This window comes from Dasypus novemcinctus, chromosome 12 (genome assembly GCF_030445035.2).
Source record: "Dasypus novemcinctus isolate mDasNov1 chromosome 12, mDasNov1.1.hap2, whole genome shotgun sequence".
Classification (NCBI taxonomy): domain Eukaryota; kingdom Metazoa; phylum Chordata; class Mammalia; order Cingulata; family Dasypodidae; genus Dasypus; species Dasypus novemcinctus.
This window is the reverse complement of record NC_080684.1, coordinates 78,458,425-78,484,298: the sequence shown is the minus strand read 5'-3', so window position 1 is coordinate 78,484,298 and position 25,874 is coordinate 78,458,425. Positions and strand designations below refer to the sequence as shown.

At 38.3% G+C, this 25,874-nt stretch overlaps 1 protein-coding gene across 3 annotated transcripts in view; it reads left to right on the top strand.

The window, feature by feature from the left end:
* Positions 1-25,874, top strand: part of CEP83 (centrosomal protein 83) — a 196,780-nt gene that overhangs the window by 1,770 nt on the left and 169,136 nt on the right. The window lies entirely within an intron of this gene.

Genomic DNA, 25,874 nt, shown 5'->3' with positions numbered 1-25,874 from the left:
TTCAGTAGGTTTTCTCAAATAGTCTAAGTTGTACTTTTAGGGAATGTGTGTATGTGTCTATATAAAACGATTTCAGAGGTACTCCTCTTTCTGACGGCTGTTCAGATTCCATAACTTTCTCTGAACTCTTCAAAATCTCCTCTCACCCTGCTTTTTCAGACTAATCTTGTAGAAAAGCTGTCCTCTGGCCGAGCTGGTTTCTTCGTTAACCTCTTAGCCCTATGCTTCCTCCCCTCATTCCCTCCCCGACTTTGCCCCCCTTCTGCACCGTTCTTTCTTTATATCATATTTGACTTGATTTCTTCCCTTCTCTCTTAAAATCTGAATTCTACCCTTTCTTTCAGGTCCTACTCCATCACAACTTCTGAAATCTTATAGTCCATATCTGTCACTCAGGCTCATATGATACTTACTCTTTGTATTGCCTTGTTTTATCTCTTTAATGTTTATCTTGTCTTTCGATCTAGATTAAGCTCCTTAAAGGGCAGGGCATGAGATTGCAACAAGCTGTATTAGTCTTTTCCATATAGAAGTTACTCAATAAATGTTTCTTAAAGATGACAAATATGCATTTCTACTTTTTTTTTCCTTCCATAATTTAATGGAAGTAAGATAGTTGAGAGATGATAATAAATGAGGGAGGAAGGACAAAAAGCAAAAAGATTAAAGAGTGGGGATTCACTGGGAATTGGAAAGAAAGGTTCTGTTCCTAGAAAGTGTGAATATTTGTGAATTTCCCATGACAGTATCAGCAGTAAAGACTCCCTCAGGAATGCTGGCACTATGCTCAAGTTGGCTTGGGGAGTTTGGTCAATTTCCTTGTTCTTCTTTTGAATCTTAATTTTAAAAATACCTCTCTCTCCACCTCTTCCTCCTCCTCCTCCTCTCTTTCCCTTTTCTCCCACTCCCTCTTCTTCTCTCCCCTTTCTTTCCTCTATCTTCTCTCCCTGTCTCCTTATCTTACCCCTTTCTTACTTTTTGACTTGGTCAAGACTAAATATATGAAATTATTTCAATACTTTAATATGGCCCTCATCAATGACCAAGTCTCTTAAGGTTATTTTATGTTTCTCCATCAGGACTGCCCTCTCTTTGTCAAGGAGAGATCATTGACTGTCGAAATCTAGTATTTTTTCTTTTGTGTTTGATTAAGCTATAATCCAGGATGAAAGAAATTCAAGTCAGGTAATGCCCAGGTGTTTGTTTTCTGTAAATTGTGATTTCAGGTAGTTTTTAGATTAAAATTCATAGTTAAAGGAACCTAAACTAGCCATCCCCCTTTTTGGAATGTGCTTATCATTCTCAAAATATGTCTTTCTTTAAAAACTCCAGGTAATTTAAAATTTTTGGCTGTAAATCCTGTATCTGATGTTACTTTAGTTGGAGGTGTAAAAAAGTGAAGTTAAGTCTCAGAGTACTTTTATAAATCTTGGTTTGATTCATTTATTTCTTAGTGAGCTTGCCATCTTAGCTTCTCATTTGTTGCCCAGTAACACAATTGCAATATAACATAGCAACCATTGAAAACAGTAGCATTGGACTGCAGGGATTTTCCTGGAGTTGCAGTGACTACCTCTAATATTCACATTCAATCTTTCTCAAGCGAATCACATTTTGGTTTTTGGCAGACATTGAGATATTGTTAAGCTAAATGAGCATACAATATATGCTCTTAAGTACATTTTTGTGAGTGGCAATAAATTATACCTTCCTGTACATTGTTTTTCACATAGAGATGCATGATAAATATGTATTGAATTGAATTATAGTGTGTGTGAAAGACATGTTAAAAGATTGGTTCAGTTAAAGCTTGGTCTGTTCTGGGCAGAAAAGCTATTAAGTAATAATTAACATCACAGTTCTTTACAACTGATAGAGTCAGTCAGAACTGGAGTGGATGAAGCTGAAATAGGTTCTTAATAACATTTTTGTATTGCTTCTGGAGGTCCATGGAAAGCTTAAATCAATGTGCACATTTTAATAGGCCACCATGATTTTGTGGAAGGACAATTGTTTCAGGAGACCAAGGCTTGACTTTTTGTTTGTTTGAAAACATCTCTCAAGGTTCCTTTCAGGAATTGTATGTATCCAGTTAAAAGAAATTTTTATTTCTCCTGTTTATTGGTTTAGTCAATATTTGAGTGCCTATTATGTGTCTTGTACTGTACTAGGCACTGGGTAAGATAGTAAGTAAGACGTAATGCCAAGCTTCAAGCAGCCTGTTATCTGTGGGAGGAATAGATAAAGTAAATAGTTATTTGTGATATAACATGATAAGTGCTACAAGGATAAATAAGGGTATTATGGGGCGTGTAATTATGGGGGTGTTTTGTAGGGCTGCTGGGTCAGGAAAGGCTGTTGGTGGAGAAAGTAGTGTCTAAACTGAGGAAGTATGTAAGTGTTAGCTAAGTGAAAAGGGTTAGGAACGTGTATACAGAAAAGAGGCAAGAGAAGATGGTGGGTTTAGGGGACTATGAGTAGTTGAGAATAAACAATAGATGAGACTGAAGCAGAGATCAGATGACAAGGGGCCTTCTTTGCTTTTTTGACGAGTTTGGACATTACTCCTTAAAATGGCATACAAGGATATTCATTTGTTGATTCATCATATATTTGAACTCTTACTATGTCCGGCATTATTGTAGGCATTAAGGTTGTTAAGAAATACACATTAGACTTGCCGTATTGGGTATACTCTCTAGTGGGGTTTCGGCTGAATCCCCTACATATTTTAACTAAACTCTGAATGTTTGCTTCACTTTTTACTCTTACTGAAACTGGCTTTTCTTGGGAACATTGCTTCCCTTGCAGCTGCCTCAAGTGGACACTTGTTTTATTCCCCCTTGTCAAATATACCAGGACCTAAAGGAAGGATCTTTATGAGCCTCTGCTTTGAAACTTAATTCACAAGACTTCACTATAGTATTCCTTCTTACTGCTGTCAGCTTTCCAGTCATTTTCCCTCATACAGTAAACACTTGATCACCTAGGTCATTGTCTTCCCTTCCACTGTTACTACTCTCATTGATCTTACTAGAATAGATCAGGGGTTGGTAAACCATGACTCTTGGGACCACATCCATTCTGCTGTTTGTTTTTGTAAATAAAATTTTATTGGAACACATCCTTGCTCATTCATTATGTACTTTCTGTGGTAGCTTTCATGTTAACAGTGACAGAGTATAGTAACTGTGACAGGGACCATATGATCTGCTAAATGTAAAATATTTACTTACTGGCCATATATATATATATATATATATATATAATTGCTCACCCCTGGTATATGTGATTGATCCAAAATTCTGGCATCTTGTTTGCTTCTTAGTACCAGTGATCTTGCTCTGTACCCTAACTCAGCAATTTATGTAGTCAAATCCCAAACCTTGATATTGCCTGTAAACAGCATCACATCTGAAATCTCAATTTCAAAACATGCTCTCTCATCCCTTATCTTTCTCCAGTGTTTCCATCGCAGCAATTCTCTGATGTCAACAAGATCTCAAATTTATTGACCTTACTACTTTTTCAATGTTACCCTTCACTAAGCCTCTGTTTCTTTACCAGCTTAGTTTCCATGATTCATACTGTAACCACATCCTAGCAAAATCTCCTAACTCCCTTACCATCCTTCTCTTCAAAATCCCAATCCAGGGTAAACATATTTATCCCCCTACTCCATGCCTGGACATTGTTAGACAAATTATTTAATCTTGCTGACTGGACTCAATTCAGATTTGTCACTAAAAGTCTCACATGGTCTCTCAGCACTACCACAGTCTTATATTTCTAACTCTCTTGCATGACCATTTCATTCCTTCTCTTCAGATCTCTAGTTTTTCTTCTTTCCAGTCTCAGCTGATGACTTGCCTTATAAGAGAAAATCAGTTCAGTCATGAGCTTTACTATCCAGCTTGCATTAGTACCCACACATTGTCTATCCCTGGTGTTACAATGAAAAAGTGGTCCTGCTCTGTTCTAAAGTCCACTCCTCTACTTTTGTCCTGGATCCCATTTCCTCTCTTTTTAGAACTTTGATATTTTCTCTCCTACATCAGTTTCTTCTTTTCTGTTGTATTGTTTTCAGTTGGCCTAGAGGCATTCTTTATTATAGCTTATCTAAATAAAAATTAAAAGCCTCCCTTGATCCCATATCTCTCTCTGGATACTACCCATTTCTCTGCTGCTTTTCACAACTGAGCTCCCTAAAAGACTTACTGTCTCCTTTGCTACACCTCCCATTCTCTCTCTCTCTCCTTTTTTTAAAAGATTTATTTATTTATTTCTCTCCCCTTCCCCCCCCCCACCCCGGTTGTCTGTTCTCTGTGTCTATTTGCTGTGTCGTCTTTGTCTGCTTCTGTTGTTGTCAGTGGCACGGGAATCTGTGTTTCTTTTTGTTGCGTCATCTTGTTGTGTCAGTTCTCCATGTATGCAGCACCATTCCTGGGCAGGCTACACTTTTTTTTGCACTGTGCGGCTCTCCTTACGGGGCGGACTGCGCATGGGCCAACTCCACGGGTCAAGGAGGCCCGGGGTTTGAACCAAGGACCTCCCATGTGGTAGACGGATGCCCTAACCACTGGGCCAAGTCCGCGGTCCTCCCATTCTCTCTTAATCCTACTCTATTTAAGCTTTTAGTTCTACCACTTCTCTGAAAGATCCCTTTTCAAGGTCTGTAAAACTTATAGCTTGGCAAAGCTGGTTGTCAATCGTCTCTCCATATTCCTTTACCTTTTTTTTTTTAAGGTTTGTTTTTATTTATTTCTCTTCCCCTCCCCCATTGTCTGCGCTCTCTGTCCGTTTGCTGTGCGTTCTTCTGTGTCCACTCGAATTCTTGTCAGCAGCACCAGGAATCTGCGTCTCCTTTTGTTGAGTCATTTTGCTGCGTCAGCTCTCCGTGTGTGCTGCGCCACTCCCGGGTAGGCTGTGCTCCTTTTGCGCAGGGCGGCTCTCCTTGCGGGGCGCACTCCTTGCGTGTGGGGCTTCCCTATGCGGGGGACACCCCTGCATGGCACGGAACTCCTTTGTGCACATCAGCACTGAGTGTGGGCCAGTTCACCACTGGGTCAGGAGGCCCTGGGTATTGAACGCAGGACCTCCTATATGGTAGGAGGATGCTCTATCAGTTGAACCAAATCTGCTTCCCTCCTTTATCTTTTAGCAGTATTGGTATAGTTGACCCCTTTTTCCCTCATGGAAAAATTTTTTCTCATAAGTCCAAATTCTCCTGGCTTATGTATTATCTCTGTGATGTCTCCTTTTCGTCTCTCTTCTTCTGTCTGACTTCTAAATGTCAGAATGTCTCAGGGTTCAGTTCTTTATTTATATTCTTTTTCTAAGTGATCTTATTTGGTCTCATCCATGGCTTTATGTACCATCTATATCTGTGCTGTTTAATATGGTAGCCACTGGCCACAAGTGGCTATTGAGCTCTTGAAATGTGGCTTTGTGAATTGAGATATACTGTAGGTGTAAAATAAACCACATATTTCAAGACTTTGTATGAAAAAAAGTTGAAATCTTTTTTTACATTGTATAAATGTTGAAAGGATAATATTTTGACTATTTTGGGTTAAATGTATTATTAAAATTACACCTGTTTCTTTTTACTTTTTAAAATGTCGCTACTAGAATATTTAAACTTACATAAGTGAATTGCATGTTGTATTTCTATTGGACACCATTGATCCCTTTGCTGATCATGATATTAATGAAATTTACTTGTACTATGTATGAGATGCTATTCTAGGATTGGGAATATAGGAGTAAATAAAGTCTCACTCTGCAGGGGGCATGCATTCTAATGGAAAAAGAGGGCAAAAACCGATTTTTTTTTTTTTTTGGCCATATTACTCTTATTTCCTCTGTAGTACTTACATGGGAGATAAACTTATTTTTATTCATGTATAATATATTCCCACACTGTTAACACAAGCTCCTTGAAATCAGAGGTGTTTTTCTCTTGGACATTTCTTTATCCTTGGCAGCTAAAACAATTCCTAGCATATAAGGCAGTCAGTAATGCACTGTTGACTGATTGACATTAACCAAATGGAACAAACTTGGTGATTCCATGGATGGGAAAACACAGTTGTACTATAAAGATACATAACAAGGAAAGCTGAATGATTCCACATAAGTGATTGTTAAAGTCTAGACTTAAAAGATGATTAGGAGCCAGTCTGGCAAAATGTGTGTGGCCTAAGGTATGGAGGGAACAGCATGTTTGGCCTAGACAGGAAGAAAAATGCCCATTCCCAAGATTGAAAAATATCCAATATGGCTAGAGTAGAGAACGTGTGAGGGAGAGGAGCAAAAGATAAGGCTGGAGCGATAGGATGTGATGGTGGAAGGGCTTAAATAATGCTAGGACTTTGGTCTTAATCCAGTGGGCAGTGGAAAGTCACATAATCAGAAAGTATATAGACAGTTATATACAGACAATAGTACAGATACCATTTAGGAGATAGTAGGACAGGAGGCAGGGACAGCGGTTAGTAAGGTGTTGAAAACCAGGCCAAAATTGTAGCAGTTGTGGTGGTAAACTGCCATTATGTAGCTAGAGAAACCTTGTGTGGTGAGGATGAAAAGAGTTCAGTGTGACTCCTAGGTTAGAAAATGGGCAAATAGATGAATGATAATACTGTTCACTGAGAGAACACAGAATGGGAACAGAATTTTGGAGCAGTAAGTTTGTTTGGAACTTGATGAATTTGTGGAAGTGTTCGGCAAACTCTTTTGGTGTGTGGGTTTAGAATTTATTAGAGAGAGGCTAGAGGTAGAGATTTGGGAATAGTCACAAAAGGGTAGTTGAAGTCATGGAAATAGAAATGATCCTTTAGGAGGAGCATGTAGAAGAGACTAAAGATAACTGGATAGTAGACAGAGCCCAAATCGAGAGAAATGTATTAATTAAGAGGAAGCCTTGAAGGAAACTGAGGTGGATTCAGCAAGCTCGTAGGCACAGAAGGGAAACTGGGTTGCTTTAGGAAGAGAGTGCTTCAAGAAGAAGGAGCATATCAAATGCTGTTGAGCAGTTAAGTAAGATAAGTGTCAGAGAAGTGTTCATGAGACTTAGTAGTGAGAAGATTGCTGTTGACTTTGGCAAGAGGATTTTGAGAAAGGACCAGGTTAGAAGGCAAGTCCCTCTTTGGTTTGTCCCTCTTTGGTTTAAGGAGTAAATGGGAGGTGAAGAAAAAGAGACAGTATAGACTTTAGAGAGACAGTAGGAAATGTTAACCCAGTGGGAACAAATGAGAGAAGGCATTCATTCAAAAAACATTTAGGTGCCTGCTCTATCATAGGCTCTTAAACGTTAAGTACTGGGGGCTAGGCTTGCAAACCCTTGACTTTGAGGGATTTATAATATAACAGAGGGAGAGAGACATGTACAAGTAAAGCACTACAAGGCTATATCAGATGGTGTGAGTAGAAAGAAACCAGTGAAAGTGCTAAGTAGAGATTGTGATGGAGAGATGTGTAGTTATTTGGGAAGGGCAGGAGGAAGTGAACTTTGAGTTTAGTTTTGGCAATTGAATAGGTGTTGACCAACAAGTGCTCAGGGGCATCCCCTGCTGAATGAGGACTGGATCAAAGGGGTAGAGGTGTGAAGTGACTGGATTTATATTGGGAATGGCGTAAAATTTGGCGTGACTGGAGTGTATTAAGAGGCTGGAATGAATTATGATATGAAGCCTGAGTGCCACGGTCTTGCCTGCCTTCTAAGGAAGTAAGAGTTTATTTAGCTGGTAAGAATTGTAAAGTCAGAATTCTCTTTAATGGCTTATTTGACATTGTGGTGGTTTGAAACTGCATGTACCCCAGAGCAATCATGTTCTTAAAGCTAATCCATCCCTGTGAGTGTAAATCTATTTTAAGTAGGGCCTTTTACTTTAGTTAAGGCATGGCCCAGGTGGGTCTTAATCCTCTGACTGGAGTCCTTTATGAACGGAATGAATATGGAGAGAGAGAGAAGGAAAGCTGCAGAATCTAGAAGGGAAGAGAGAGACCAGCAGACTCCGTTGTGTGCCTTGCCATGTAGCAGAGGACTCAAGATCATTGGCAGTCTTTGGGAGGAAAGCATTGTTTTGCTGATGCCTTGATTTGGATATTTTTCTCAGCCTTAAAACTGTAAATTTATTGTAAGAGCCAGCCTATTTTATGTTACCTCTTCGAGTAGGATAGCAAACTAAAACAGACATTATTAGTCATTTACAGAAGAATTTGCTTGTGATATCAAAATCAGATAGGAATGTGCAAAGAAATACCTTGATTATGTTTTAAATTGTGATGGAATGCTACTTTGTGCACTTTCAGAGTAATTCTTTATTTAAATTTGATCATTGGCAGAGAGGTTTTTTTTTTTCTGTATCCTTCACATATTGATCAAGATCTTCTATACTTGAAGTATGCTAGGAACTATGAGGGTACAGAGGAGATACTGGCACATAGTAAGGGCTTTGTAGATTTGTCACAGAATAAATATTACCTGCCTTTATGAAGTTTATGTAAGGCAGAATTGGATAAGTGCTTGTGTATTAGCTAATGTGTATAGAACTTTTAAGTGTGCTGGACATCTCATGAACTTAACCCAAGGATCTTTGTCACAGTTTAGTTCACACTTTCATTATTAGTATTTCCATTTTGGTAATGGCCAGAGACTTGTACCTTACTCTTTGTAGCAAATGAAATTTCTTTTACGCTTTGCTTTCTTTAGCTTGTCCTCCAGAGACAAAGTAGTATAGCTGTAAATATATAGACTCTGGTGTCAAGTTTGTAGATTTGAATACTGATTCTGCCATTTATTAGCTGTGTGACCTTGAGAGAGTTAATTAGCCTCTGGGCCTTGTTTTCCTTATTGGCAAAATGAGAATAATAGTACCTGACATTCTTGTTATTACCATTATCATTTCCGTTACTATGGATTTTTTTCTTCGAACTACTGGATTTTCCTCATGCTCAAGTAGATTCTATTTGTGGAGAAAATGGCTGGACATCAACCGAAACAGACCATTCAAAGCTCTTTGCATGGTCTCATGAACCCCACTTTGGGTGCTTTTATCTTTGTTTCCTGGAGCAGGTACGATATGGTGGTGAAAGGTTCTTATCTGTACTTGGTGGTACTTGATTACAAATGAAACTATCTCTGATATTGTAGTAAAGCCTTAGGGAAACCATGAAAACTATTGGGATGAGTGAAATTTTGATACCCTAATTAAGTTCATTAGGTATTCTGAGTATCAGAACTTCTAACTTTAAGACCAGCAAAGGATAGCTGGTTTTTATTTACCTAAAGGTAAATAGTCCTTGAAGCTCTCTAAACAGCAGCTTTATTTTCTCCTTTTCCTTCTTTCTCCCTGCCCTGAGGCTGGAGAAGGAAAAGGAGAATGGAGGAGGGAGAGAGGAAAGGGTGTAAAATCAGTTTTTAAATGCTGAGTTATTTGAGGTAAGGGAAGAAAGGAGTACTGTGTGAGTGGCAGGACAAGGCAGGAGGTACTGGGTTCATGGGAGGATGAATATACAGTTGGAACACTTGTCATAGAACTGTGATGGGTATAAGTGGTCTTAAGAATGACTCCATTTCTGAGGAATTTCCTTTTATTCATTCAATTGATGTGACCTATGAGAAGGGAGGTGATAAGCAGCAATTTGAACTATTGGTGTCTGTCATACTGTTGTAGAATTTGAGAGAGGTTCAGTTATTTGTGTATAGAGAGGCCTGGACTCAGGAATGATTTTGAGAAGGAAAAATGGTTTATTGACTGACGCTGCCGGCCAGACTCGGGAGCTTTCTGTTTGAATCCCGAGCCCCAAACAAGATTTTTGAATCCCTTTTATACAGAGAGGAAAGGCCAAATGGTCCCTTTGTTTCAGTTCTCAGTAGGCTTCAATTAGCATATATATCTTCCACATCTTAGGTAAGCTTTTAGCATGGACTTCAGACATTCTAGGTAAGCTTTTAGCATATTTAGTTTGCATTTCCCCTAAATACTTAAAGTTTATAGACTTTGCATTGTTAAACTGTTTCCTGGGACTGGAGTCCTTGCCATTGTTACCAAGGGCAGGACTGCAGCCTCTTACCGTCACACCCACAAGTCAGAGAGCTTAGGTTATCTCTGAAGAGACAAAGAGCCTTCCACCCATAGCCCACATCAATACCCTCTGACCAGTGTAGAAGTCCCATTCTTCCCATCTGCTAGTAGTGTATACCCTGCTTTCCCAGGGTCAAGGAAACCGTTTAGGCATTTATTGTAGTATTACAGGTAAAAAATGATAAAGACTTGAACTGAGATGGTATCAGTGGGGATGAAGGTGAGAAGGTAGATTTATAGGATAAGGTGACTTCTAGGTTTTTGACTTGAGCGACTAGTTGATGGTAGTATCATTGACTGAATTAAAGACGAGAGGAAAAGGTTTGAGGAGTTGGGACAAGAGGTTAGACAGAATGGCCTTGAGATATCTATAAGACAGCCAAGAAGATTTGGGATTTGGAAACTTAGTGTTATTCGGTTCTCAATAATAAGTACTTATTTAGCATCTCCTAAGTTCCAAATTCAGTGCAGGTACCAATGATGGAGGGACACAGCTACCCTATCATCAAACGGAGACCAACAGGCAGTTAGAATACCCAATAATTGAAGAATGCCTACTCCTGTGAGTGTGCTTTGGAATTGTACAGAGTATCCAATATACCTGGAGGAAGTTAGTCAAGGGAAATTAGGGAGAAAATGTTTCTCTGAATTGGAGAGAGAGAGTCAGCAGTAATTAGCAATAGTGGTAGTTGAGATCTGGGTGTGGATTAAATTACTTGTGAGAGTACTGATGAACATCAGCATGTAATGGAGGACTTGGAGAAAGAGAGTGGGAAGAAAAAACAGACCAGGGTAGGTAGGGCCTTAGAAGCCAAGGGAGGAATATATGTTACCTTTAATTTATTGAGTAAATGTATAGTTGGTCAAGAAATGTTGTGTAGCATTATAAATACAAGTCCATCTATGCAAAGATGCCCCTACAAAGATCTTAATTTGCAAATGGGGATAGGTTAAGTCTTTGGTAAGCAGCATAACAAAGAGGAAAAAAGTATATACTTTGGAGCCTGAATTCTGAAATTGAAGATTGGAATTAACTCCACCACTTTGCTAACTGCTTGAAACTGGGACCAGTTACTTATTATTATTATTATTTTTTGGTCCTCAGTTTCTTCATGTACAATATAGTACTTGGTTCACAGAGATGTATGAATTAAAAGGTATAAATTATGTTATAATGCCTGACTCAATCATACTGGCACTCTTTAAATGTTAATTCTCATCCATTCTACTATTACTGTTTCTCTAAACTATGCACCCTTCCTGCCCCTCTTCCAGCTCCTTCTTATTTTATTCTTTCCTTCAAGATACGCCAGAATTCCTGCCTTCTCATTAATGCCTTCCCATAGAGATAATATTCCAAATTTTCTACATTGAAATGAACATGTCCTTGTATTCTTCAGACTTTCATCTTAAGAAGGAAAATTTATCATCCCATATAACAAGTCTGGAGGTATGTGGTTCTAGATGATCAATTTCATGGCTCAGTAACATCAGTAAGAACCTGCATTCTTTATCTTTGCTGGGCCATCCTTTGATCTTGGGCTTGGTCCACATTGTAACAGGTGATTACAATAGTCCTGTCATCACATTTTCTACAGTTCAGAAGAGATAGCTTTTCTCTTCTACCTTCTCCCCACTATTAACAGCTTTATTGGGTAAACATTTATAGCATGAAACTCACTCATTGTAAGTGTACAATTCAATGAGTTTTAGTAAATTTATAGGGTTGTGCATCAATACAAAACAGTTTCAGAACATTTTCATCAAGCCTTCACCCCTACTCCACCCCCAGTTCTTTCAAGCTCATATGTCGTCATTCCCAACTCCACCCCTCGCAAATCACTAATCTGCTTTCTATCTATAAATTTGTCTGAACATTTCATATAGAACCAAAAAATAGTCTTTTGCATCTGGCTTCTTTTCATTTACTTAATGTATTTGAGGTTCATCCATGTGGCATGTATTGGTATTTTGTTCTTTTAAAAAATTAATACATATATATAGATATGTCACATTGTGTTTGTCCATCCACCATTGATGGACACTTGAATTGTTTATAGTTTTTAGCTATTAGGAATAATGCCGCTATGAAGCTTTCCTTATAGGTCTTTATGTAAACATAAGTTTTGATTTAGCATGGGTAGATTACTAGTGATATTGCTCAGTTAAGTGGTAAGGTTATTTTTAACTTTTTAAGAAACTGCCATAGTGTTTTCCAAAGTGGCTATATTTATTATATTCCCACCAGAAATGCGTGAGGGTTCCTGTTTCTCTACATCCTCACCAACACTTGGTATTGTCTGTCTTTTTTATTATAGCCATTCTAATGGGTATCTAGTAGTAGTTCATGATTTCCTTAAGTACTAATGATGTTAGAGCATGCTTTCATGTGCTTATTAGCTATTCATATGTCTTCTATAGTGAAATGTCTGTTCAAATCTTTTGCCTATTTTTAACACTTTTTTTTCGTATTATTGAGTTGTAAAGTTTCTTAATATATTCTGGATAAAAATCCTTTATCTTTTTTATTTGTGGAGATTCTCCCTCCACCTGTGACTTGTCTTTTTATATTCTTACTGATGTCTTTTAAAGTGCAGAAGTTTTTTTAGTGAAGTCCAGTTTCTCATTTTTTAAGTTTCATGGCTTATTTTCTTTTTCATTTTTAAAAATTGGACCATTTGTAGGTTTATATGGAAAAATCATGTAAAAAGTACAGTATTCCAGTATTCCTCCTTCCCATATTTTCCCCTATTATTAACATTTTGCGTTAGCATGGTCCTTTGTTAAAGTTGATGAAACAATATTATTATAATTATACTATTAATTATTGTCCACAGTTTACGTTTACATTAGAATTCACTTTGTTTTAATAATTGCTTGGGTTTTTTTTTTTTTCCCCTTCAATTTTCATTTTGGGAACTTATATACAACCTAAAATTTCCCATTTTAACCACTTTCAAATATACAATGCAGAGATATTAATTACATTCACAGTGTTGTGCTACCATAACCACCATCCATTCCAAAACTTTTTCGTCATCCAAAACAGAAACTCTGTACAAATTAAACATTAACTTCCCATTCCCCACCCCTAATCCACCTCCTAGTAACTTGTAGTATAGTTTCTAGCTGTTAATTTGCATGTTATAATTATTTCGTATAAGGGAGATCATATAATATTTGTCCTTTTGTGTTTGGCTTACTTTACTCTACATAATGTCTTCAGGGTTCATCCATGTTGTTGGATATATCAGAACTTAATTCTTTTTTTACAGCTGAGTAATATTCCATTGTCTGTATATACCACATTTTGTTTATCCATTCATCTGTTGGTGGATACTTGGATGTACCTTTTGGTAATTGTGAATGCTGATGCTGTGAATATCTGTGTGCAAATACCTGTTCAAGTCCTTACTTTAAGTTCTTTTAGGTATGTACCTAGAAGTGGAAATGCTTGATCATATGGTAATTCTGTACTTTCTGAGGAACTGCCAAACTGTTTTCCATAGTGCTGCACCATTTAACATTCCTACTAATAATATATGAGCGTTCCTATTGTCCACATCCTCTCCAACACTTGTTATTTTCCATTTTTAAAATAGTAGCTGTTTTAGTTTCCTCAAGGCTGCCAAAGCAATATACCAGAAATGGGTTGACTTTTATAATGGGGATTTAATAACTTAAAAGTTTATGTATCCGAGGCACTGAAAGTGTCCAGATCAAGGCATCATCCAGAGATGCTTTCTCCCCAAGCTGCCGCTGTGGGCAATCAGGCACAGGACTGCATCTTCTGGTCTTTGCCTTCTCCCAGCTTTTTTGCTTTCAGCGTCCAGTTTCCTATTCCTGGGTTCCATAAATTTTAGCTTCTTGCTTTTATGGTTTTCTCGCTCAGGTTCTGTGTGTTCCTCTCTGTCTCTGTGACTTTTTTCTCTTTATATTCATTCTGTTTATAAAGGACTCCTGTAAGAGAATTAAGACTTACCCTGGGCTATGTCATACTGGAGTAATCTAATCAAATGGTCCTTAAATGAGTCTAATCAAAAGTTTAAATGAGTCTAATCAAAAGTTCACAATAGGTTCACACTCACAGGAATGGACCAATTTAAGAAGGTAATTTTCTGGGGTCCACAAAAGACTTAAACTACATAGTAGCCATTCCAGTGGGTGTGAAATCGCATCTTATGTGGTTTTGATAATTCCTTACCAGATACATGAGGTCCAAATATTTTCTCCCATTTGGTACATTGTTGTATTAGTCAGCCAAAGGAGTGCTAATGCAAAATACCAGAAGTCAGTTGGCTTTTATAAAGAGTATTTATTTTGTGTAGAAGCTTACAGTTACCAGGCCATAAGCATAAGATACTTCCCTCACCAAGTCTGTTGCCATGTGTTGGAGAAAGATGGCTACTGACATTCAGCCTTCCTCTTCTTTCTCAGGCTCCCTCTGTGGTCCTAGCTTCTTCCATTATCAGCTGTAGGCCATCGGGCTCTCTAGGCTTTGTCTCTTTCCCCAGAGCTTGATTCTTCAGGCTCATGCTTGCTTCTCTCCATAAGGTTACCTATAGACTATCAGGTGAATGGCGTGTCTGTCTTCCTGGGGCCAATGCCGTGTCTGTAGAGCTGTCTCTGTTTCTCTGTATTCTTCTCCTGTGTGTTTACTTCCCGGGCTCCAGCTTAAAACTCCAACTAACTCCTCTCCTCTGCTGTGTAGTCCCTTGGCAGGGACTCAGTATCCTATTGATGTTGCCCAATCAAAGCCTTAATCATCATTTAATTGAGTAAAAGTGAAACCTCTGAATCCAACACAATCATAATGTACAAACAGGCCAGTTTACAAATATCCAGTATCTATTTTTGGAATTCATAAGTAATACCAAACTACTACAGTTGTCTTAGTACTTTCCTGATAAAGTCATAAGCTGAACTAAAGATTTTAACTTTGGTAAATCCCATTTCTCTATTCTTTCTTTCGTTGCTTTTGATTTTGGTATGAAGTCTAAGAAACCATGGCGCAATACAAGGCCCTGAAGATACATCTGTATGTTTTCATCTCGGAGTTTTACAATTTTGGTTCTTAAATTTAGGTCTTTGATCCAGTTTGAGTTGATTTTTGCACAAGGTGTAAAGTAGGGGTCCATCTTAATTTTTTTCTTATGAATATCCAGTTTTCCTGTACAATTTGTTGAAGAGCCTTTTCTTTCCCAAGTGATTGGACTTGGCATCCTTGTCAAAAACCATTTGGTGCCACAGTAAACATTGCCTCAAGCAAGAGTGCTCCTGAGGGATCTAGAAACATCTGGACACTATAGGCAGGGCTGATCCCAGGAAATTGGCACTCTTTTGGTGGGCCTTGCCTTGGATTATATGATAACCACTCTCCCCAGTGTATCAGAGTTAGACTCATTTATAACTTTCCTACACATGGTTCTTCTGCCCTTTTTATTTGAACCTATAGTTAGCACTATACCTGTTAAATATATGTCCCAGAAACTTAAATCTTCCAGCTGTTCATATTCTTGTCGGACCCTGAATCTCAGCAGAGTTGAAGCCAGCATCTACTCTCTAGTTCATCAGACTCAGGACAACTAACAAAAGGATAATGGTGGAGAACACCCATCCCAAAAATCAGAGAGTATCTACATCAGCAAGCAAGACAGTTCCATCCATCTGCCCCATGGGATCTAAGCTGCCTCTCATTTGGAAACAGGGTGGGCGTCACCATCTCCTCAAGATTGAGGAACAAACAAACATAAGATGGGAATGCAGCTGTGGACTAAAGTAGACTTCTTATTATTCTAATGGAAGAACTTGTAACATTGATATAAAGACAGTGGTTACCAGAGGTTCTTAGGGGAGGGAAAGGGAAGAATAGGTATAACATGGGGCATTTTGGGGACATTGAAATTGTTCTGCATGATATTGTAATGATGGAGACAATCCATTATATATTTTGTCAAAACCTATAAAATGGTGTGGTGCAAAATGTAAACTATAATATAAATTGCAGAACGTGCTTAGTAGCAGTGCTTCAATATGTGTTCAATGATTGTAACAAATACACCACACGAAACATGAAAGATGTTGTTAATGGGGGAAAATATGGGAGGGGAAGAGGTGGGGTATATGGAAATCCCCTATATTTTTGAAGTAACGTTTATGTAATCTAAAGCTTCTTTAAAAATAAAGAAAAAATTTCGGTTAAAAAACAAACAGTTGGCCATAGATGTGAGGGTTTATATCTGAACTCTCAGTTCAATACTGTTATCTATATGTCTGTCCTTGTGCCAGTACCGTGCTGTTGTTTTTTTTAACAAATCCATTTTATTGATATATATTAATAAAGCATACAATTCATCCAAAGTGTACTGGAAATGGCTGTTGGTATAATCACAAAGATGTGCACTCATCACTTCAGTCATTATTAGAGCATTTTCACTATTTTAATAGTAATAATAATTAAAAAAAAAACCTGACAAGAAAATTCTTCACCTCTTAACCTCTCTGTTTCCCCTGCTGTGCGTAGCTACTACTTTTGGCTATTCTTGCACAGTTATTTATTTATTTATTAAGCAGTTTTATTGAGATTTATTCACATATCCATACGGTCTATCTAAAGCAGGGGTTCTTAATCTTTGTTGTTCTGTGGACCCCTTTGCCAGTCAGGTGAAATGAATACTGTTATTTATTTATTGCATACATTCATAAGTGAAAGAAATGCTAGATTCTCTGACCTTGTTAGAGGTCAGAGAAAATAAAGATAATAAGTTGATTTTTTTCAGTTCAAGCTCACGGACCCCCTGAAATCTAGGGTCTGTGGACTACTGGTTAAGAACCCCCTGATCTAAAGTGTATAACCATTGGCTTTTAGTATAATCACAATGTTGTGCTTTCATCATCACAAAAAATTTTAGTTATTTCATTATTCCAAAGAGAAAAACTCCTCACCCCTTAGCATGCCTTCCCTAGCCCTATATAACCACTAATCAAATTTCATCTTTATAAATTGATTTATATATATAGTTTATATAAATGGAATCATACAATATGTTATACAGTATATTTAATTCGTAGTAACACAGTCATACAGTATTTGTACTTTAGCGTCTGCCTTGCTTCACTCAACATAATGTCCTCCAGGTCCATCCATGTTGTCATATGGTTTATGACTCAAATTCGTCTTACAGCTACGTAATATTCCATCGTGTGAATATGCTACAGTTTGTTTATCCATTTTTTGGTTGATGGACACTTGGGTTGTTTCCAACTTTTGGCAATCGTGCATAATGCCTTTATGAACATAGGTGTGCAGATGCCTGTCTGTGTCACTGCTCTCAGTTCTTCTGGGTATATACCCAGTAGAGATATTGTTGGGTCACATGGCAATTCTATATTCAACTTCTTTAGGAATGGCCAAACAGTCCTTCACATCTCTTTATATATTACAGATATTAAACCTTTTTTAGACATGTGATTTCAAATATTTTCTCCATTGAGTTGGCTGACTTTTCACTCTCTTGACAAAGTCCTGTGAGGTACAAAAGTGTTTAATTTTGAAGAGGTCCCATTTATCTATTTTTTCTTTTGTTGGACATGCTTTGGATGTAAGGTCCAAGAAACCACCACCTACCACAAGGCCTTTAAGATGTTTCCCTACATTTTCTTCTAGTCGGTTTATGGTTCAGGCTTTTATATTTAGGTCTTTGGCCTATTTTGAGTTGATTCTTATATAGGGAGTGAGATAGGGGTCCTCTTTCATTCTTTTGGTTATAGATATCCAGTTCTCTGAGCACCATTTGTTGAAGAAACTGTTTTGTTCCGCTAACATGAACTTGGTCGATTTGTCAAAAACCATTTGACCATAGAGGTGAAGGTTTATTTCTGGACTCTCAATTCTAATCCACTGAGTGTTGTGTCTGTCTTTATGCCAGTACCATGCTATTTGACCACTGTAGCTTTGTAGTATGTTTAAAGGTCAGGCAGTGAAATTCCTCCCATGTTGCTTTTCTTTTTTAAGAATGCTTTTGGCTTTTCAAGTGCATTTTCCCTTCCAAATGGATTTGGTAATTGCCTTTACAATTTTGTAAAGTAGGCTTTTGGAATTTTGATTGGTATTGCATTGAATCTATAAATCAATTTGGGTAGGATTGATGTCGTCACCATATCTAGTCTTCCAGTTCATGAACACAGAATGTCTTTCCATTTGTTTAGGTCTTCATTGATTTCTTTTAGCATTGTTTTACAGTTTTCTGCATGTAGGTCCTATACTTCTTTGGTTAAATTGACTCCTACGTATTTAAGTATTTTTGTTGCTATTGTAAATGGAATTTTTCCTCACATTTACTCCTCAGATTGTTCAGTACTAGTGTGTAAACCATTACCGATTTTTGTGTGTTGATTTTGTATCCTGTCACTTTCCTGAACTCATTTATTAGCTCAGGTAGCTTTGTCATAGACATTGAGAATTTTCTAAATATCGGATCATTCCATCCACAAATAATGAGAGTTTTTCTTTCTCTTTTCTTATTTGGATGCTGTAGCAGTTTAATATTATTGATGAATTCCAAAAAGAAATATTGGGTTATGTTTGTAAACCATTCTTTTCCTCTGGGCATATTAGAATGTATTGGAGTCATAGGTTTTACTTTTACTTGATTAAATAATGATTAAGGCTTTGATTGGGCCACATCAGATTGACATTGTTGCTGGGCGGGGACTCACAGAAAAACTGCTCTGCAGAGAAGAAAGATTGGAGTTCTAAGCTGGAACCTGGGAAGTAAGCACATAGAGGAGCAGAGCAGCTAAGCCTGGAGAGAATTGAGCCCTGGGGAGAGAGACACTGCTGGTTACCTGATAGTCTATAACTGGCCTTGTGGAGAAAATGGAAGAGTTGAGCCCGGAAAAAAATGAGCCCCACGAAGAGAGGAACCCAGGAAGCCTGAACCCTGGCAGATGTCAGCAGCCATTTTGCTCCAACATGTGGCAGTAGATTTTGGTGAGGGAAGTAACTTAGGCTTTATGGCCTGGTACCTGTAAGCTTCTACCCCATATAAATACCCTTTATAAAAACAGCCAATTTCCATTGTTTCTCATCAGCACCCCTTTGTCTAAAACAGATGCCTTTATTTTTATTTATTTTTAAAATTTTTGTCTAATTACTCTAGTTAGAACTTCTAATACAATGTTGAATAACAGTGATGACAGTGGGCATCCTTGTCTTGTTCCTGATCTTAGAGGGAAAGCTTTCAGTCTTTCCCTATTGAGAATGATATTGGTTGTTGGTTTTTTATATATACCTTTTATCATATTGAGGAATTTTCCTTCTATTTCTCTCTTTTGAAGTTTTTCTAATCAAGAAAGAATGCTGGGGAAACGGACTTTGGCCCAGTGGTTAGGGCGTCCGTCTACCACATGGGAGGCCCGCGGTTCAAGCCCCGGGCCTCCTTGACCTGTGTGGCGCTGGCCCATGCGCAGTGCTGATGCGCGCAGGGAGTGCCGTGCCACACAGGGGTGTCCCCTGCGTAGGGGAACCCCACGCGCAAGGAGTGCACCCATAAGGAGAGCCACCCAGCGCGAAGGAGGGAGCAGCCTGCCGAGGAATGGCGCCGCCCACACTTCCCGTGCCGCTGACGACAACAGAAGCGGACAAAGAAACAAGACGCAGCAAAAAGACACAGAAAACAGACAACCGGGGGAGGAGAGGGGAATTAAATAAATTAAAAAAAAAAATCTTAAAAAAAAAAAAGAAAAGAAAGAATGCTGGAGTTTTTTGAATGCCTTTTCTGTGTCTCAATTGAGATGATCATATGGGTTTTTTTTCCAGTTTTTTAATATGGTATATCACATTGATTAATTTTCTTATGTTGAATCAACCTTGCATATGGGATAAATCCCACTTGGTTATGATGTATAAGTTGTTTGATATGCTGTTGGATTTGATTTGCAAGTATTTTGTTGAGAATTTTTGCATCTGTGTTTATTAGATTGGTCTGTAATTTTCTTGTAGTCTTGTAGTGTCTTTATTTATTTTTAAAAAGATTTATTTATTTATTTCTCTTCCCTTTCCCCCTCCCCCCTCCTCTCCCTCCCCCCCCCTCTCCCTCCCCCCCCCCCCCCCCCCCCGTTGTCTGTTCTCTGTGTCCATTTGCTGTGTGTTCTTCTGTAACCACTTATATCCTTATCAGCGGCACCGGGAATCTGTGTTTCTTTTTATTACGTCATCTTGCTGTGTCAGCTCTCCATGTGTGCAGTGCCATTCTTGGGCAGGTTGCACTTTCTTTTGCTCTGGGTGGCTCTCCTTACACGTGGGGCTCCCCCATGTGGGGAACACCCCTGCATGGCACGGCACTCCTTGCGTGCATCAGCACTGCGCATGGGCCAACTCCACACCGGTCAAGGAGGCCTGGGGTTTGAACCGCGGACCTCCCATGTGGTAGGCGAACACCCTATCCATTGGGCCAAGTCCACTTCCCTCTTGTAGTGTCTTTATATGGCTTTGGTATTAGGGTGATGTTGGCTTCATAAAATGTGTTGGGTTATTTTCCCTTCTCTTTAATATTTTGGAAGAGCTTAAACAGGATGGGTGTTAATTCTTTTTGAAAAATGCTTGGTTGAATTCACTGTGAAAGCATCTCCCTGGACTTTGCTTTGTTGGGAGATTTTTAATGACAAAGTCAGTGTCTTTAAATGTCATTGGTTTTTAATTTCCTGTATTTCTTGTAGTGTAAGTGTAGGTTCTTTGTGCATTTCCAGGAATTTGTCCATTTCATCTAGGTTGTCTAGTTTGTTGGCATACAGTTTCTCATAATATCCTCTTATGATCCTCTTTATTTCTGTGGGGTCAGTTGCAATTTCCCCCCTTTTATTTCTGATTGTATTTATTTGCATCTTCTTTCTTATTTTCTTTCTTAGTCTAGCTAGGGGTTTGTAATTTTATTGATCATCTCAAAGAAAGAGCTTTGGTTTTGTTGATTTTTCTCTCTTTTCTGTTCTCAATTTCATTTATTTCTGCTCTAGTCTTTATTATTTCCTTCCTTCTGCTTGCTTTGGGATTGGTTTGCTTTTTTTCTAGTTTCTCTAGTTGTTCAGTTAAATCTTTGAGTTTAGCGCTTTCTTCTTTTTTAGTGTAGGTGTTTAGGACTATAAATTTCCCTCTCAAAATTACCTTCTCTGTATTCTGTAGGTTTTGATAAATTGTGTTCTCGTTTTCATTTGTCTCAGTATATTTATTGATTTCACTTGCAGTTTTTTCTTTGACCCATTGATTATTTTGGAGTGTGTTGTTTAGCTTCCACACATTTGCAAATTTATCTTTTTCCTGTCTATTATTGATTTCCAGTTTCATTCCATTCTGATCTGAGAAGGTGCTTTGTATAATTTCAGTCTTTTTTATATTTATTGAGAGCTTCATTGTGCCCTAACATGTGGTCTAACCTGGAGAAAGACCCATGGGCACTTGAGAGAAATGAGTTTGGATACAGTGTTCTGCATATGCCTGTTAGGTCTAACTTGTTTATCATATTGTTCAAGTTCTCTGTTTCCTTGTTGATCTTCTGTCTAGTTGTTCTGTCGATGTGAGTGGTGTATTGAAGTCTGCAATGATTATTGTAGATATATCTATTTCTCCCTTTACTTTTGCCAGAGTTCGTCTCATGTATTTTGGGGCACCCTGCTTAGGTGCATAGATATTTATAATATTTATAACTGCCATTTCTTCCTGGTGGATTGTCTTTTTTGTTAATATATAATGGCCTTCTGTATCTCTTATAACTTTTTTTGCTTTTGAAGTCTGTTTTGTCTACTATTGGTATAGCTATTCCTGCTCTTTTTTGGTTACTATTTGAATGGAGTATCAAACCTTTCATTTTCAGTAGGTTTGTAGCTGAGTCTAAGGTGAGTGTCTTGTAAGCAGCATATGGATGGCTCATGTTTTTTATCCATTCTGTCAGCCTGTATCTTTTGTTTGGAGAGTTCACTCCATTCACATTCATTGATATTACTGTAAATGCATTATTTACTTCCACCATTTTATCTTTGGTTTTTGTATGTTATCATATTTTTGTTTTTTTACTCTTTTGGTTATCCTTTTTGCTATTCTTTCTTCTGTACTCTCTTCCAGGCCTTTCTCTTCTGTCTCTTTCTTTCAGGCTGTAAGCTTGCTGTAATGTTTCCTGCAAAGGTAGATTCTTTTTTACGAGCTCTCTTTGTTTCTATTTGTGAGTATTTTATACCCACCTTTACATTTGAAGGATAGTTTTCCTGAATAAAGAATTCTTAGCTGGCAGTTTTTCTCTTTCAATATCCTAATTTAATAATGCCACTGTCCTCTTTCCTCCATGGTCTAATGAGAAATCTGTACTCTTATCGGGCATCTCTTGTATTTGATGGTTTGCTTCTCCTTTGCTCTTTGACATTTGACATTCTGAGTAGTATGTGTCTTGGACTAGGTCTATTTGGATTTATTCTGATTGGGGTATGGTATGCCACTTGGTCATTTAAGTTCATTTGTTTCATAAGAGTTGGCAAATTTTCTGCTATTGTTTCTTTCCTTAAATATACTTTCTGCCCCTTTTTCCTTCTCTTCTCCTTCTGGAACTCTTCTGACATGTATGTTGTTGCATTTCATATTATCATTCAACTTCTGTCATTTTGAGTCTGCTGTTTTATGCTTCTAATGCATTTTTTATTTCACCTATTGTGTTTTTCATTTCCATGAGCTTTGTTACCTTTCAGTTCAGGGTTTCAAATTCTTTGTATTCTCTCAATGTCTGCTTTTATTTTAATACTTTTTTAATTTTAATTTTTTAAAAGGTTTAGATTACATAAATGTTACATAAAAAATATAGGGGATTCCCTTGTGCCCCACTCCCTACCCCTCCTACACTTTCCCACAGTAACAACATCCATCATTAGTGTGGTACATTTGTTACACTGTACAATATGAACACATATTGGAGCATTGCCACTAACAGTGGATTATACTTTATAGTTTACACTGTATCCAGCACAATTTTGTAAATTATGACAAAATATATAAGGGCCTGTATCCATCATTGCAACATCATTTAGTACATTTCTAATGCCCTAAAAATGCCCCCATATTATACCTGTTTTTCCCTCTCCCTTCCCTCAGAAACTCTGGTGGCCACTGCCTCCACATCAATGTTAAAAGTTCTTTCATTGCCAAAATAACAATGAGTCTATAGTATAATAATAGTAAGTCTACTCTAGTCCATCGTTAAACCCCAATCCTGAGGATTCTTGGATGGTAATTCCCCCTTTGCCTCTGATTGAGATGGGGCTTAGATCTTATGGGACAGGTGGATGAAACTATCTTGCTTGCAGTTGCAGACTCTCTCTCTTCAATGGAATGGGTCCATCATCTCCTTGTTATTCTTGGGTGAGTCCAATGAACTGGAGAGTAAGTGTTGCAACTCTGCTGAGATTCAGGGCCCAGCTGACCCATGGACTGACCAAAGATTTAAGTCTCTTGGACATATACCTATCAAGTATAGTACTAACTATAGGTTCAAATAGAAGGGGCAGAAGAGCCATGTATAGGGAAACCACAAAAGAGTCCAGCTGTGTCACACTGGGGACCATAAATTCCAAAGATGGCCCCAATGGCAGGGCACCAAACTCCTGAGCCATCTGGTCTGCCTATAGTATCTGGATGTCTCTAGAGCCCTCAGGAACCCTGGTATTTTAGGCAATATTTACTTTTGCAGTCAGTGAGATTCTGCTGAGATGGCATGACCTCCCGACTCACTTTTTTTTTTTTAATTTTTAAATTTTTATTTATTTCTCTTCCCCCCCCATTTGTCTGCTCTCTGTGTTCATTTGCTGCGTGTTCTTTTGTCCGCTTCTGTTCTCAGTGGCATGGGAATCTGTCTCTCTTTTTGTTGCGTCATCTTGTTGCATCAGCTCTCCGTGTGCGGCGCCAATCCTGGGCAGGCTGAACATTTTTTCACGCTGGGCGGCTCTCCTTACAGGGCACACTCCTTACGCGTGGGGCTCCCCTACGCGGGGGACACCCCTGCGTGGCATGGCACTCCTTGCACGCATCAGCACTGTGCATAGGCCAGCTCCACACGGGTCAAGGAGACCATGGACCTCCCATGTGGTAGACAGATGCCCTATACATTGGGCCAAGTCCGCTTCCCCGACTCACTTTGAATCAGTGTCTTCTTGACATTGTTTATCTCTTTAGCCATATTGTCTTCCAACTCATTAATTTCATTTAGGAAATTTGTGTGCATGTCATTAATTAGTTGTCTCTAATCCTGAATCTCTTCTGGGGCTTTGATATAGTCCTTTTTTTGGCCATGTCTTCCATTTTCTTAGGATGGCTCATAAGTTTTTCTGAAATCTAGGCATCTGGTTAGGATGGGTTTATTCAGATGTTCAATTTCTCTCTTTCAAGGGTTTTAGTGGCAGGAGGCTTTGTGTTACTGCTGTTCTTTGATTCTTGGTTCAACCTGTTCTGAGTCTTTAGAATTTTCCCTGTTAGTTGCTGAAATTTAGGCCTTTGATCCCATAATGGGTTGCATACCCATTTCTTAGAGCCTTGGGTAGGAAGGCTTTAAAGGCCAGCAAAAGCCTCTCTTATTTTTTATTTTCTCACATGCACTTCTTTCATCTGCCAGCAGTTGGTACTCTTTGGCAACCCTCTCAATTCATGCCTGGTCGGAGTGTGTTTGAGCTTTGCTGTTGTGATTCTCCTCCTTTGTCCTTCTCTCTTCTGGGTGATGTCCAGCCTTCACCTGGTGTCCTAAACTGAAGAAGATCTTTTTCCAGGCTGTTTCAGCCTGTCCTCTAGGTATTTTTCTGGAAGAGAAGAGAGTCTCTTGGTTTTGTAGTCCACCATCTTCCTGGCATGCTGTTTTGATTACTGTAGCTTTGTAAGAAGTTTTAAGATAAGGGACTGTAAGTCTTCTAATTTCATTCTTCTTTTTTGAGATGGCTTTAGCTATTTGGGGCTTTTTCCCTTCCATGGGAATTTGATGATTGACTTCTTTTGCTGCAAGGAAGGCTGTTGGAAATTTGATTTGGGTTGCATTGAATTTGTAAATCTCTTTTGGTAGAATTGACATCTTAACAATATTTAGTTTTCTAGCCCACGAACATGGAATGTCCTTCCGTTTATTTAGATCTTCTTTGATTTTGTTTAGCAATGTTTTCTAATTTTCTGTGTACAAGGCTATTTTTGTTTTCTTGTTTCTAAAACAAATACCATACATTGGATTGAATTAAACAGTGGGAATTTATTAGCTCATGGTTTTTAGGCTAGGAGAAGGTCAAATGAATGCATCATCAAGGTGCTTTGTGGGAGGATTTTTTGCATCTATATTCATTAGAGAAATTGGACTGTAATTTTTTTCCCTGAAGTATCTAAGTATTAGGATAATGATGGCTTCATAGAATGAGTTTGGTAGCATTCCCTCTTCAATTTTTTGGAAGAGCTTGAGCAAGATTGGTATTAGATCATCTTTGAATGATTGGTAAAATTCACCTGTGAAACAGTCTGATCCTGAGCTTTTAATTTTGGGGAGGTTTTTGCTGACTGTTTTGATCTCTTGACTCATGATTGGCTTGTTGAGGTCTTCAATTTCTTCTAGGGTCAGTGTAGGTGGTTCATGTGTTTCTAGGCATTTGTCCATTTTGTGTCTGGTTTGTTGTCATAGTTGTTTATAGTATCCTTTTATGAACTCTCTCATTTCTGCAGGGTCCTTGGTAATGTCACTTCTCTGATTTCTGGTTTTATTTATTTGCATCTTTCTTTTTTTC